At 37.3% G+C, this 12,315-nt stretch overlaps 1 pseudogene; it reads left to right on the forward strand.

Moving 5' to 3' along the window:
• The first annotated feature begins 525 nt into the window (after positions 1 to 525).
• On the forward strand, positions 526 to 1,154 carry LOC149186947 (uncharacterized; annotated as a pseudogene).
• Positions 1,155 to 12,315: the final 11,161 nt, after the last annotated feature.

The raw sequence follows: 12,315 nt of genomic DNA on the forward strand, positions 1-12,315 counted from the left end.
GTTATGCAATCTAGTTTCTTCGGTCTACTGCTTTCACTTTCGTTTACGTTGTTCTCTCAAGGAGTCTTATGAAAACTATAATGATATTTGTTGCTGTTTCAAATAGTTTTACCCAGTGTAGGCCCTGATACTATGACAAAAATTGAAGCGAACAAGAAGATGGAGCATAGGAATTATCTTCTCAATATTATAAATCACTTAAATAATATTACATTGGAAACATCAGTAATAAATGACTCTAGTGAAACTCCTTAAACCAAACTAAGGAACTAAGACACTTGGAGAGATGGTCTTGACACCTAACTGTTGGTTAGAATTAGAATCCCCAACCATAAGCTCTTCAACTTAAAATAAAAAATTTCACAAGAAATTAAAAGCTATTAATTATACATAATAAATTAGGCAGTGTATGAAAGAGAAAGAGTGTGTGATCTGTAGCAATTTGTGGGCAAATAAAAAATACGATACCATGAAACAGAAAAAGCTATATGCTTGATGTTCTGGAAATTTGGCAGACAAATAGAAATGACAGAGGACAATGGTGGAGGAAATCCAAAACTAGAGCGAGAAGGTGAAGAGTTCCGAATTATGACTGCGAGTGCTCTTAGAGGAGGAGTGGGTCTTTTAGGTGGATATTTTAGAGGCCATGGCATGGCTAAACTGTCAAGTGCATATACTATTGATTTAGCTATTGTTACGTCATGTTTATCTGAGCACAAGAACATGTAACCGAACTATGCACTCGAGAACCTAGGGATCCCATAAAATCTATGCTAAGTGGCATTTTCAGTGGTGGTTTTGGTCACATTCAAGGTGCAAGGCCTAGAGTTTGTCAATATGTGTTCATGTTTGCATTAGTTGGAATAGGGCTGCAATTTGGTGCAAATAAATTTCAGGAATATCGATCACAATGTTATTTAGAATCTACAGCCCTAGATGCATTGAGTGAGAATGAAAAACCAAGTGAAAATAAATGGTGGTATTATCTAGAGTGGACACCCATCCAAAAGATATATGAGGAAGTGGTAGCAAAGCAAGCGCGGGAAAGAGATCTCCATATTCAAAGGATTGTCAAAAAAAACTCCAAAAAGGAGAATCCTCGTAGAAGGGTATGCTCTTTAACATCTACCTTATCCTTTTCTATAGAACTATAAGGATGCATTAAGTAAATGAAATACCTTTCACACTTGAGATGGAGTTTGGAAATTTCAAGGTTGAACTAAAAGGCACTTAGAAACTAGACTATGTACATTGAAATTTGTGCATTATGTCAGGCTTCTCTTTTTCAAAGTTTGTTTTCTTGGTGCCCATTTTAATCTGTTATTCATGATATTTAGTGTCTTATACTTCACACAATGGGAGTTCTAGCTGGTAATTGGGAATATACATTACCACATGTTTGACAAATTTTATAGTTGTTACATTCATTTGAATTAGTCAAAGAACATACATATATGCCTTTATTGAAACTTGTGGTACTTATTTCCTAACCTCTTTTGTTCAATTTTCCCAACTTGTTTAGTGGTGAATTGGTTGTAAATATGCTATCATTGAATGTTGTGAAATCTCTACCACTCGAAGCCAAGAATATTTTTGACTTGGAGGAGGGTTGTGATGAAGTGTAATAGTCTAGATAAGAGATAAAGAAAAGTGAGTATTGATCATGCTATGTGCAATTTGAATAAATATTGGAGTAATTCTTCTCTCGTGGAGTATGGATAGGTAATCTTCATATGGGTCTGTTGTGCTACGAAATGTGAATTATTTCTTACAAAAGAAAAAGACTAGAATAGTTTTTAGCAGATTGTTATTCTTGTTGTTATGAAACCAGCTCAAGAAAAGATAGAAAAGATAGATCAACGCCTTAGAATTTAGCCTCTTCGAGGGGGCAACCTCCTTTGCATTACATAAATGAACAATTCTTGGATGATTCAAATGACAAAACCTCCTTTCTATATATAGGAGTCTAAGGAGTCACAATATAATCCAGCCGACCTAACAATAATAATATAAAGCCACAAAAATAAAAATAGAGGGATTCTATGGGGCACAGAAATAACAACATGGGGATAATAGGGGCAAAACAATATAAATAAGGGGTATAACTACAATAGTAATGGGGTAATCACTAGTATTATAGGGACCCAACATGCCCCTCTCCTTCAAAAAAGTGTTGTCCTCAACGCTTGAGTAGTTCTGGATACTTCTGCATAAAATTCTCATCCTCCCATGTGGAATCTTCAGCGGATAAGTTCTTCCACTTGATAAGATACTCTGAAATTGATCGATTTCGTAGCTGTCGAGTTCTTGTTTCTGTGACTGCTTCTGGTTCCAATATATTTTTTCCTTCCTCGTCAAGTTCTGGCAATATTGTTTGAACTGGGAGCTTGTCGCCTATAACCTTCTTTAAACATGAAACATGGAAAACTGGGTGCAATCGAGAAGCTGCAGGAAGCTCCAATTTGTATGCCATAGTATCAATCTTTTGCAATACCTTGTACGGACCATAATACTTTGGTGATAATTTATTATCCTTCTTAGCTTGCTTTAGGGACATTTGCTTATATGGTTGTAGCCGTAGGAATACCCAATCACCTACATCAAAGCTTCTTTCACTGCAATGTTGATCTGCCTGTTGTTTCATTCTATTTTGTGCCAACACGAGGTTATCCTTTAAGAGTTGGAGGACTTTTTCTTGATGTTCGATGTGATGTTCCACTGCTTGAACCTTAGAATTTTCTCTTAAATATGATGTGATGGGTGGCGGTTGATACCCATAAAGTGCCATAAATGGGGTCATTTGTGTTGCTGTATGGAAGGAAGTGTTATACCACCATTCAGCCAGAGGCAACCATTTGACCCATTGTGTCTGTTTATCAGAAACAAAGCAACGAAGATATCCTTCCAAAAATTTGTTTACTATATCAGTTTGTCCATCAGATTGAGGATGATAAGATGAGCCATGAGCTAACTAAGTACCAAGACAAGAAAATAATTCTGTCCAAAAATTTCCAGTGAAAATGGGATCTCTGTCACTTACAATAATCTTTGGGTTTCCATGTAGATTTTGAATTGTTTCCATAAATGCAGTAGAAACTGTACTGGATTTAAATGGATGTGATAATGCACAAAAGTGTGCATACTTGGTAAGTCTGTCAACTACCACCATGATTACACTCATTCCCTCAGACTTGGGTAAACCTGTGATAAAATCCATTGAAACCTCCTCCCAACGTTGGCTTGGAATGGATAAAGGTTGTAATAGACCCGGTGTCTTAATTGTTTCAACTTTATTTTGTTGGCAAACCAAACATTCCGCCACAAACTTTTGAATATCTGATTTAAGGCCATCCCAAAAAAATTCCTTCTTAACCCTATGGTAAGTTTTTAAAAATCCTGAGTGCCCTCCTAAGGGAGAAGTGTGCAATTCCATAAGAATCTTTTGTTTTAGCTGGGAATTCTTACAGAGGTATATGCGATCTTTGTACCATAACGAATCATTTTTCCAGCTAAATATATCAGACGTACTGGAATCTTGTTGTAGCTTTCGAATAAGTGCCCACACTTCTTCATCATTCTTCCATTCCTCCCTTGCTTGATTTATCCAATCTGGTTGGATAATACAAATGGCACACAACAATGCTTCCACATCCTCATCCTTTCTTGAGAGTGCATCTGCCACCACATTTTGCTTCCCTTTTTTGTAGATGACTTCAAAGTCATAACCCAACATCTTTGTGACCCACTTTTGTTGCTCTTCAGAGGATAATCTTTGTTCTAAAAAGAATTTAAGGCTATCATGATCCGCTTTTACCTTGAAGTGTCTTCCCATTAGGTAGGGTCGCCATTTCTTAAGTGCATGGAGTATTGCCAACATTTCCTTCTCATAAATAGCTTTGCTTAAAAACTTTCCCTTGATTGGACGACTTTCAAAAGCAATGGGTCTTTCATCTTGCATTAGAACAACACCAATTCCATTTCCTGAAGCATCACATTCCACAATAAAGGTTTTTGTGAAGTCCGGTGTAGCTAAGACCAGTGCTTGGCACATTGCCTCTTTAAGATGTTCAAAGGCCTTTGTTGTTTTCGGAGTCCATGAAAATGCATCTTTCTTCAATAATGTTGTTAGAGGTGTTGCTATTCTCCCATAATTCTTAACAAATTTGCGATAATACCCTGTCAACCCAAGAAATCCTCGCAGATGCTTTATGGATGTGGGGATTTTCCATTCCTTAATGGTTTTAATTTTGCTAGGGTCTACCTTAACTCCTTCATGAGATACAATATGACCCAAATATTCCACCTCCTGGACTCCAAAGAAACATTTGGATCTTTTTGCATATAATTGTTTCTCCTCCAATAGTTGTAGCACCTTGTCAACATGTTCAACATGATCCTTCCAAGACTTGTTGTAGATTAGTATATCATCAAAAAATACTAACACAAATTTTCTAAGGAATGGTTTGAAAATTGAATTCATCAAACCTTGAAATGTTGAAGGTGCATTGGTAAGGCCAAAAGGCATGACCAAAAATTCATAATGACCCTCATGAGTTCTAAATGCCATTTTCGGAATGTCTTCAATCTTCATTCTGATTTGATGATATCCCGAACGAAGATCCAACTTGGTGAAGTAAATTGATCCATGCAATTCATCCAGTAATTCATCAATGACAGGAATGGGGAACTTATCTTTAATAGTGAGCTTTTTGAGCTCCCTATAATCCGGACACATGCGCCATGATCCATCCTTCTTGTGCACCAATACTACTAGAGCAGAGAAAGAACTTTGACTTGGTTGAATAATACCAGCCTCTAACATTTCTACAACCATACATTCAATTTCACTTTTTTGGACATAGGGATATCTATACGGCCTGATGTTTGGAGGAACACTTCCTCGAATTAGATGAATAGCATGATCATGATCACGCATAGGTGGGAGACTTTTGGGAGTCTCAAATACCTTGGAATGATTGTCCAGGACTTTTTGGAGATCTAGAGAAATAGATGATTCCAATGTGGAAACATCTAGCGAACATAATTGTGCAATTACACCTCTTTGCTCCTTTTTTAGAAGCTTCGTCATACCATTAGAGCTAATTATCTTTTCTGGTTTCCCTGCAATACCCCTTAATTCAACTTCCTTTCCTTCCGTAGAAAATTTGATGAAAATTTCTTGAAATTTAAAAGCTATTATACCCAAGGATTGTAGCCATTGGACTCCTAGTACAACATCAGCACCTCCCATTGGAAAGGAAAGCATTGGGCTAGTCAATACATATTCTCCCATGGATAGCTTGATATTATGGCACCTTCCAGAGCAATTTATTGTTCCTCCATTTGCAATCATCACTTGACACTCTGGAGCTGGATATAGAAAGAAATTCAATTCTTTTGCTACCCTACAATGAATAAAATTGTGGGTGCTTCCTGAATCAATCAACACTATTACCTTTTTCTTCTTGATTTGTCCTTCTATCTTGATGGTTTGAGGAGTGGTAATTCCCGCCAATGCATTACAAGATATGGTCAGATTTATTTGTTCTTAATCTAGGCTTTGTTCCTGGAGTATATCTTCTTCTCTTGACCTTTCTTGCTCCTTTTCTTCTTCCTCTTCATAATCTATGTAGAATAATTTCTTCTCAGCACACTTATGACCTTTAGTGTATTTGCTATCACAACTGTAACAAAGCCCTTTTACTCTTTTTTCTTCCAATTGTTGTGGTGTCAACCTTATATGTTGTTGTTATGAAACCAACTCAAGAAAAGATAGAAAAGATAGATCAACGCCTTAGAATTCAGCCTCTTCGAGGGGGCAACCTCCTTTACATTACATAAATGAACAATTCTTGGATGATACAAATGACAAAACCTCCTTTCTATATATAGGAGTCTAAGGAGTCACAATATAATCCAGCCGACCTAACAATAGTAATATAAAGCCACAAAAATAACAATAGAGGGATTCTAAGCGGCACAGAAATAACAATATGGGGGTAATAGGGGAACAACAATATAAATAAGGGGTATAACTACAATAGTAATGGGGTAATCACTAGTATTATAGGGACCCAACATGCCCCTCTCCTTCAAAAAAGTGTTTTCCTCAACGCTTGAGCAGTTCTGGATACTTCTGCATAAAATTCTCATCCTCCCATGTGGAATCTTCAGCGGATAAGTTCTTCCACTTGATAAGATACTCTGAAATTGATCGATTTCGTAGCTGTCGAGTTCTTGTTTCTGTGACTGCTTCCGGTTCCAATATAATTTTTCCTTCCTTGTCAAGTTCTGGCAATATTGTTTGAACTGGGAGCTTGTTGCCTATAACCTTCTTTAAACATGAAACATGGAAAACTGGGTGCAATCGAGAAGCTGCGGGAAGCTCCAATTTGTATGCCATAGTACCAATCTTTTCCAACACCTTGTATGGACCATAATACTTTGGTGATAATTTATTATCCTTCTTAGCTTGCTTTAGGGACATTTGCTTATATGGTTGTAGCCGTAGGAATACCCAATCACCTACATCAAAACTTCTTTCACTGCGATGTTGATCTGCCTGTTGTTTCATTCTATTTTGCGCCAACACGAGGTTATCCTTTAAGAGTTGGAGGACTTGTTGTTGATGTTCGATGTGATGTTCCACTGCCTGAACCTTAGAATTTTCTCTTAAATATGATGTGATTGATGGTGGTTGATACCCATAAAGTGCCATAAATGGGGTCATTTTTGTTGCTGTATGGAAGGAAGTGTTATACCACCATTCAGCCAGAGGCAACCATTTGACCCATTGTGTCTGTTTATCAGATACAAAGCAACGAAGATATCCTTCCAAACATTTGTTTACTATCTCAGTTTGCCCATCAGATTGAGGATGATAAGATGAGCTATGAGCTAACTGAGTACCAAGAAAAGAAAATAATTCTGTCCAAAAATTTCCAGTGAAAATGGGATCTCTGTCACTTACAATAATCTTTGGATTTCCATGTAGCTTTTGAACTGTTTCCATAAATGCAGTAGAAACTGTACTGGCTTTAAATGGATGTGATAATGCACAAAAGTGTGCATACTTGGTAAGTCTGTCAACTACCACCATGATGACACTCTTTCCCTCAGACTTGGGTAAACCTGTGATAAAATCCATTGAAACCTCCTCCCAACATTGGCTTGGAATGGATAAAGGTTGTAATAGACCCGGTGTCTTAATTGTTTCAACTTTATTTTGTTGGCAAACCAAACATTCCGCCACAAACTTTTGAATATCTGATTTAAGGCCATCCCAAAAAAATTCCTTCTTAACCCTGTGGTAAGTTTTTAAAAATCCTGAGTGCCCTCCTAAGGGAGAAGTGTGCAATTCCATAAGAATCTTTTGTTTTAGCTGGGAATTCTTACAGAGGTATAAGCGATCTTTGTACCATAGCGAATCATTTTTCCAGCTAAATGTATCAGAAGCACTGGAATCTTGTTGTAGCTTTCGAATAAGTGCCCACACTTCTTCGTCATTCTTCCATTCCTCCTTTGCTTCGTTTATCCAATCTGGTTGGATAATAGAAATGGCACACAACAATGCTTCCATATCCTCATCCTTTCTTGAGAGTGCATCTGCCACCACATTTTGCTTCCCTTTTTTGTAGATGATTTCAAAGTCATAACCCAACATCTTTGTGACCCACTTTTGTTGCTCTTCAGAGGATAATCTTTGTTCTAAAAAGTATTTAAGGCTATCATGATCCGTTTTTACCTTGAAGTGTCTTCCCATTAGGTAGGGTCGCCATTTCTTAAGTGCATGGAGTATTGCCAACATTTCCTTCTCATAAATAGCTTTGCTTAAAAACTTTCCCTTGATTGGACGACTTTCAAAAGCAATGGGTCTTTCATCTTGCATTAGAACAACACCAATTCCATTTCCTGAAGCATCACATTCCACAATAAAGGTTTTTGTGAAGTCCGGTGTAGCTAAGACCGGTGCTTGGCACATTGCCTCTTTAAGATGTTTAAAGGCCTTTGTTGCTTCCGGAGTCCATGAAAATGAATCTTTCTTCAATAATGTTGTTAGAGGTGCTGCTATTCTCCCATAATTTTTAACGAACTTGCGATAATACCCTGTCAACCAAAGAAATCCTCGCAGATGCTTTATGGATGTGGGGATTTTCCATTCCTTAATGGCTTTAATTTTGCTAGGGTCTACCTTAACTCCTTCATGAGATACAATATGACCCAAATATTCCACCTCCTGGACTCCAAAGAAACATTTGGATCTCTTTGCATATAATTGTTTCTCCTCCAATAGTTGTAGCACCTTGTCAACATGTTCAACATGATCCTTCCAAGACTTGCTGTAGATTAGTATATCATCAAAAAATACCAACACAAATTTTCTAAGGAATGGTTTGAAAATTGAATTCATCAAACCTTGAAATGTTGAAGGTGCATTGGTAAGGCCAAAAGGCATGACCAAAAATTCATAATGACCCTCATGAGTTCTAAATGCCGTTTTCGGAATGTCTTCAATCTTCATTCTGATTTGATGATATCCCGAACGAAGATCCAACTTGGTGAAGTAAATTGATCCATGCAATTCATCCAGTAATTCATCAATGACAGGAATGGGGAACTTATCTTTAATAGTGAGCTTGTTGAGCTCCCTATAATCTGGACACATGCGCCATGATCCATCCTTCTTGTGCACCAATACTACTGGAGCTGAGAAAGAACTTTGACTCGGTTGAATTATACCAGCCTCTAGCATTTCTGCAACCATACGTTCAATTTCACTTTTTTGGACATATGGATATCTGTACGGCCTGATGTTTGGAGGAACACTTCCTGGAATCAGATGAATAGCATGATCATGATCACGCATAGGTGGGAGACCTTTGGGAGTCTCAAATACCTTGGAATGATTGTCCAGGACTTTTTGGAGATCTGGAGAAATAGATGATTCCAATGTGGAAACATCTAGCGAACATAATTGTGCAATTACACCTCTTTGCTCCCTTTTTAGAAGCTTTGTCATGCCATTAGAGCTGATTATCTTTCCTGGTTTCCCTGCAATACCCCTTAATTCAACTTCCTTTCCTTCCACAGAAAATTTCATGAAAAGTTTTTGAAAATTAAAAGCTATTGTACCCAAGGATTGTAGCCATTGGACTCCTAGTAGAACATCAACACCTCCCATTGGAATGGAAAGCATTGGGGTAGTCAATACATATTCTCCCATGGATAGCTTGATATTATGGCACTTTCCAGAACAATTTATTTTTCCTCCATTTGCAATCATCACTTGACACTCTGGTGCTGGATATAGGAAGCAATTCAATTCTTTTGCTACCCTAAAATGAATAAAATTGTGGGTGCTTCCTGAATCAATCAACACTATTACCTTTTTCTTCTTGATTTGTCCTTCTATCTTGATGGTTTGAGGAGTGGTAATTCCCGCCAATGCATTACAAGATATGGTCGGATTTATTTGTTCTTCATCTAGGCTTTGTTCCTGGAATATATCCTCTTCTTTTGACCTTTCTTGCTCCTTTTCTTCTTCCTCTTCACAATCTATGTAGAATAATTTCTTCTCAGCACACTTATGACCTTTTGTGTATTTTCTATCACAATTGTAACAAAGCCCCTTTGCTCTTTTTTCTTCCAATTGTTGTGGTGTCAACCTTGTAGGTTGTGGAAGACTATGGGCAACAACACTTCCGTCTTTATAGTTGTGAATGGTATGCTTCCTAGTTGCCATAATTTTGCTTTCCATTTTTCTTGCTAACCTGAATGCCTTCTCTAATGAATCAGGTTCCCAAAGGCGCACATCATGTTGGATATTATCCTTTAAAGACCCTATGAACACATCAATCCTATGCTCCTCTGGAATATCTTTTACCCTTATGTTCAATTTTTGGAACTCCTCAATGTGCTCCATTATTGAACCCTTTTGTTTGAGACTTATCAATTGGCTAAAAAAAGTGTTGCTTTTTGTATCCTCATAATGTGCTATCAATTCTTCCGTAAAAATTGCCCAAGTGATAAATTGTTTACGAGAGCAAAGCCATTGATACCATACAAACTGATTTGGTTCCAAATATAAAGTTGCCATACGTACCTTTTGTGTGTTTTGCACATTATTGAGATCGAAGAACTGCTCCATCTGTAATATCCATGTGGCGGGATCCTTGCCATCAAACTTCCTCATATCGATTTTTGGAACATGGTGGGTCTTCGATCCAACATTAGAGTCTATGGAATCATGATTAACATTTCTTTTTTTCACATCATGAGTTTCCTTTACAACCTTTTCACCATTAGTAAGTATTTCTTGTAGAAAATTTGTCAAATCTGTCTTCAAATCTGCCATGTCTGTCTTCAAATCTTTCCTCAAGTCTGTCTTCACACCATCCATCTTAGCTTCCATGCCCTTTATCTTAGATTCCACGCCATTTATCTTAGATTCCACGCCATTTATCTTAGCATCTGTTAGCTTTTGTGAATGTGACATTTGTTGCACTTGTTCTTGTAATTTTGATATATCATGTAGCATTTCTTCCTCTTCTTCATGAGTCATGCTAGAGCTTTCAGGTTCCTTACTAGGTGTTTGCATTTTCTTTCCTCGGGGCATCAGTTACCGATAATAATGCTTTACTATGCCCTTTGAATTCCTTCAAACCAAGCTTATGCAAAAATTTAAAAAAAAAAACTACACACCTTTTTTTTACTTTGTAGAAGCCTGATATTGAATGTGATGTATCTCTGTAATTTCGAATCATCTAGTTCTAAAACTGTGACCTGTAGTAGCCTTCTATGTCCTCTTTCCAATGCCACTAGTCTGATCCAAATTGGATTCTCCAAGAAAGAGTTATGCACAATATCCCGCAGTGACCTGATTATAGACTAGTTCAGTAGAGCGAACTTGTATGAAGTGCCACGTGTCACTGTTCCAACCTTTGACTCTGAAAAATATATACAAGAAAACTACAGTCCGTCCTCTTTCTGTACCTTCTTACAAAATTTCAATCCGATGCTTAGAAAGAATGTTATGACGATTTTCCCCAGGTCACCTGTTTTGAATGTAATTCAGGAGTCTGCAAAAAGACCAACTTCCTCAGATCATATCTCCGAATATATCGCTCAAAATGCTTTGAAAATCGGACCCAAGGTTCAGTGCGATGTATTCTCAAATGGGATTTTTTTGCGACTTCTGAAATGTCACAGAAAAAAAGTTATAGCGAAAATTCCACGATGACCTGTTTGGAGCAGCGAAACCCTAGAATCCAAAGCTCTGATACCAAATGTTATGAAACCAGCTCAAGAAAAGATAGAAAAGATAGATCAACGCCTTAGAATTCAGCCTCTTCGAGGGGGCAACCTCCTTTACATTACATAAATGAACAATTCTTGGATGATACAAATGACAAAACCTCCTTTCTATATATAGGAGTCTAAGGAGTCACAATATAATCCAGCCGACCTAACAATAATAATATAAAGCCACAAAAATAACAATAGAGGGATTCTAAGGGGCACAGAAATAACAATATGGGGGTAATAGGGGCACAACAATATAAATAAGGGGTATAACTACAATAGTAATGGGGTAATCACTAGTATTATAGGGACCCAACAGTTGTGGAAGACTAGGGGCAACAACACTTCCGTCTTTATAGTTATGAGTGGTATGCTTCCTGGTTGCCATAATTTTGCTTTCCATTTTTCTTGCTAACCTGAATGCCTTCTCTAATGAATCCGGTTCCCAAAGGCAAACATCATGTTGGATATTATCCTTTAAAGACCCTATGAACACATCAATCCTATGCTCCTCTGGAATATCTTTTACCCTTGTGTTCAATTTTTGGAACTCCTCAATGTGCTCCATTACTGAAACCTTTTGTTTGAGACTTATCAATTGGCTAAAAAAAGTGTTGCTTTTGTATCTTCATAATGTGCTATCAATTCTTCCGTAAAAATTGACCAAGTGATAAATTTTTTACGAGAGTAAAGCCATTGATACCATACAAACTGATTTGGTTCCAAATATACAGTTGCCATACATACCTTTGTGTGTTTTGCACATTATTGAGATCGAAGAACTACTCCATCTGTAATATCCATGTGGCAGGATCCTTGCCATCAAACTTCCTCATATCGATTGTTGGAATATGGTGGGTCTTCGATCCAACATTAGAGTCTATGGAATCATGATTAACATTACTTTTGTTCACATCATGAGTTTCCTTTACAACCTTTTCACCATTAGTAAGTATTTCTTGTAGAAAATTTGTCAAATCTGTCTTCAAATCTGCCATGTCTGTCTTCAGATCT

The sequence above is a fragment of the Pinus tabuliformis genome, chromosome 3_1 (genome assembly GCF_031772625.1).
Source record: "Pinus tabuliformis cultivar Carrire ecotype Pingquan chromosome 3_1, CPIR1, whole genome shotgun sequence".
NCBI lineage: Eukaryota > Viridiplantae > Streptophyta > Pinopsida > Pinales > Pinaceae > Pinus > Pinus tabuliformis.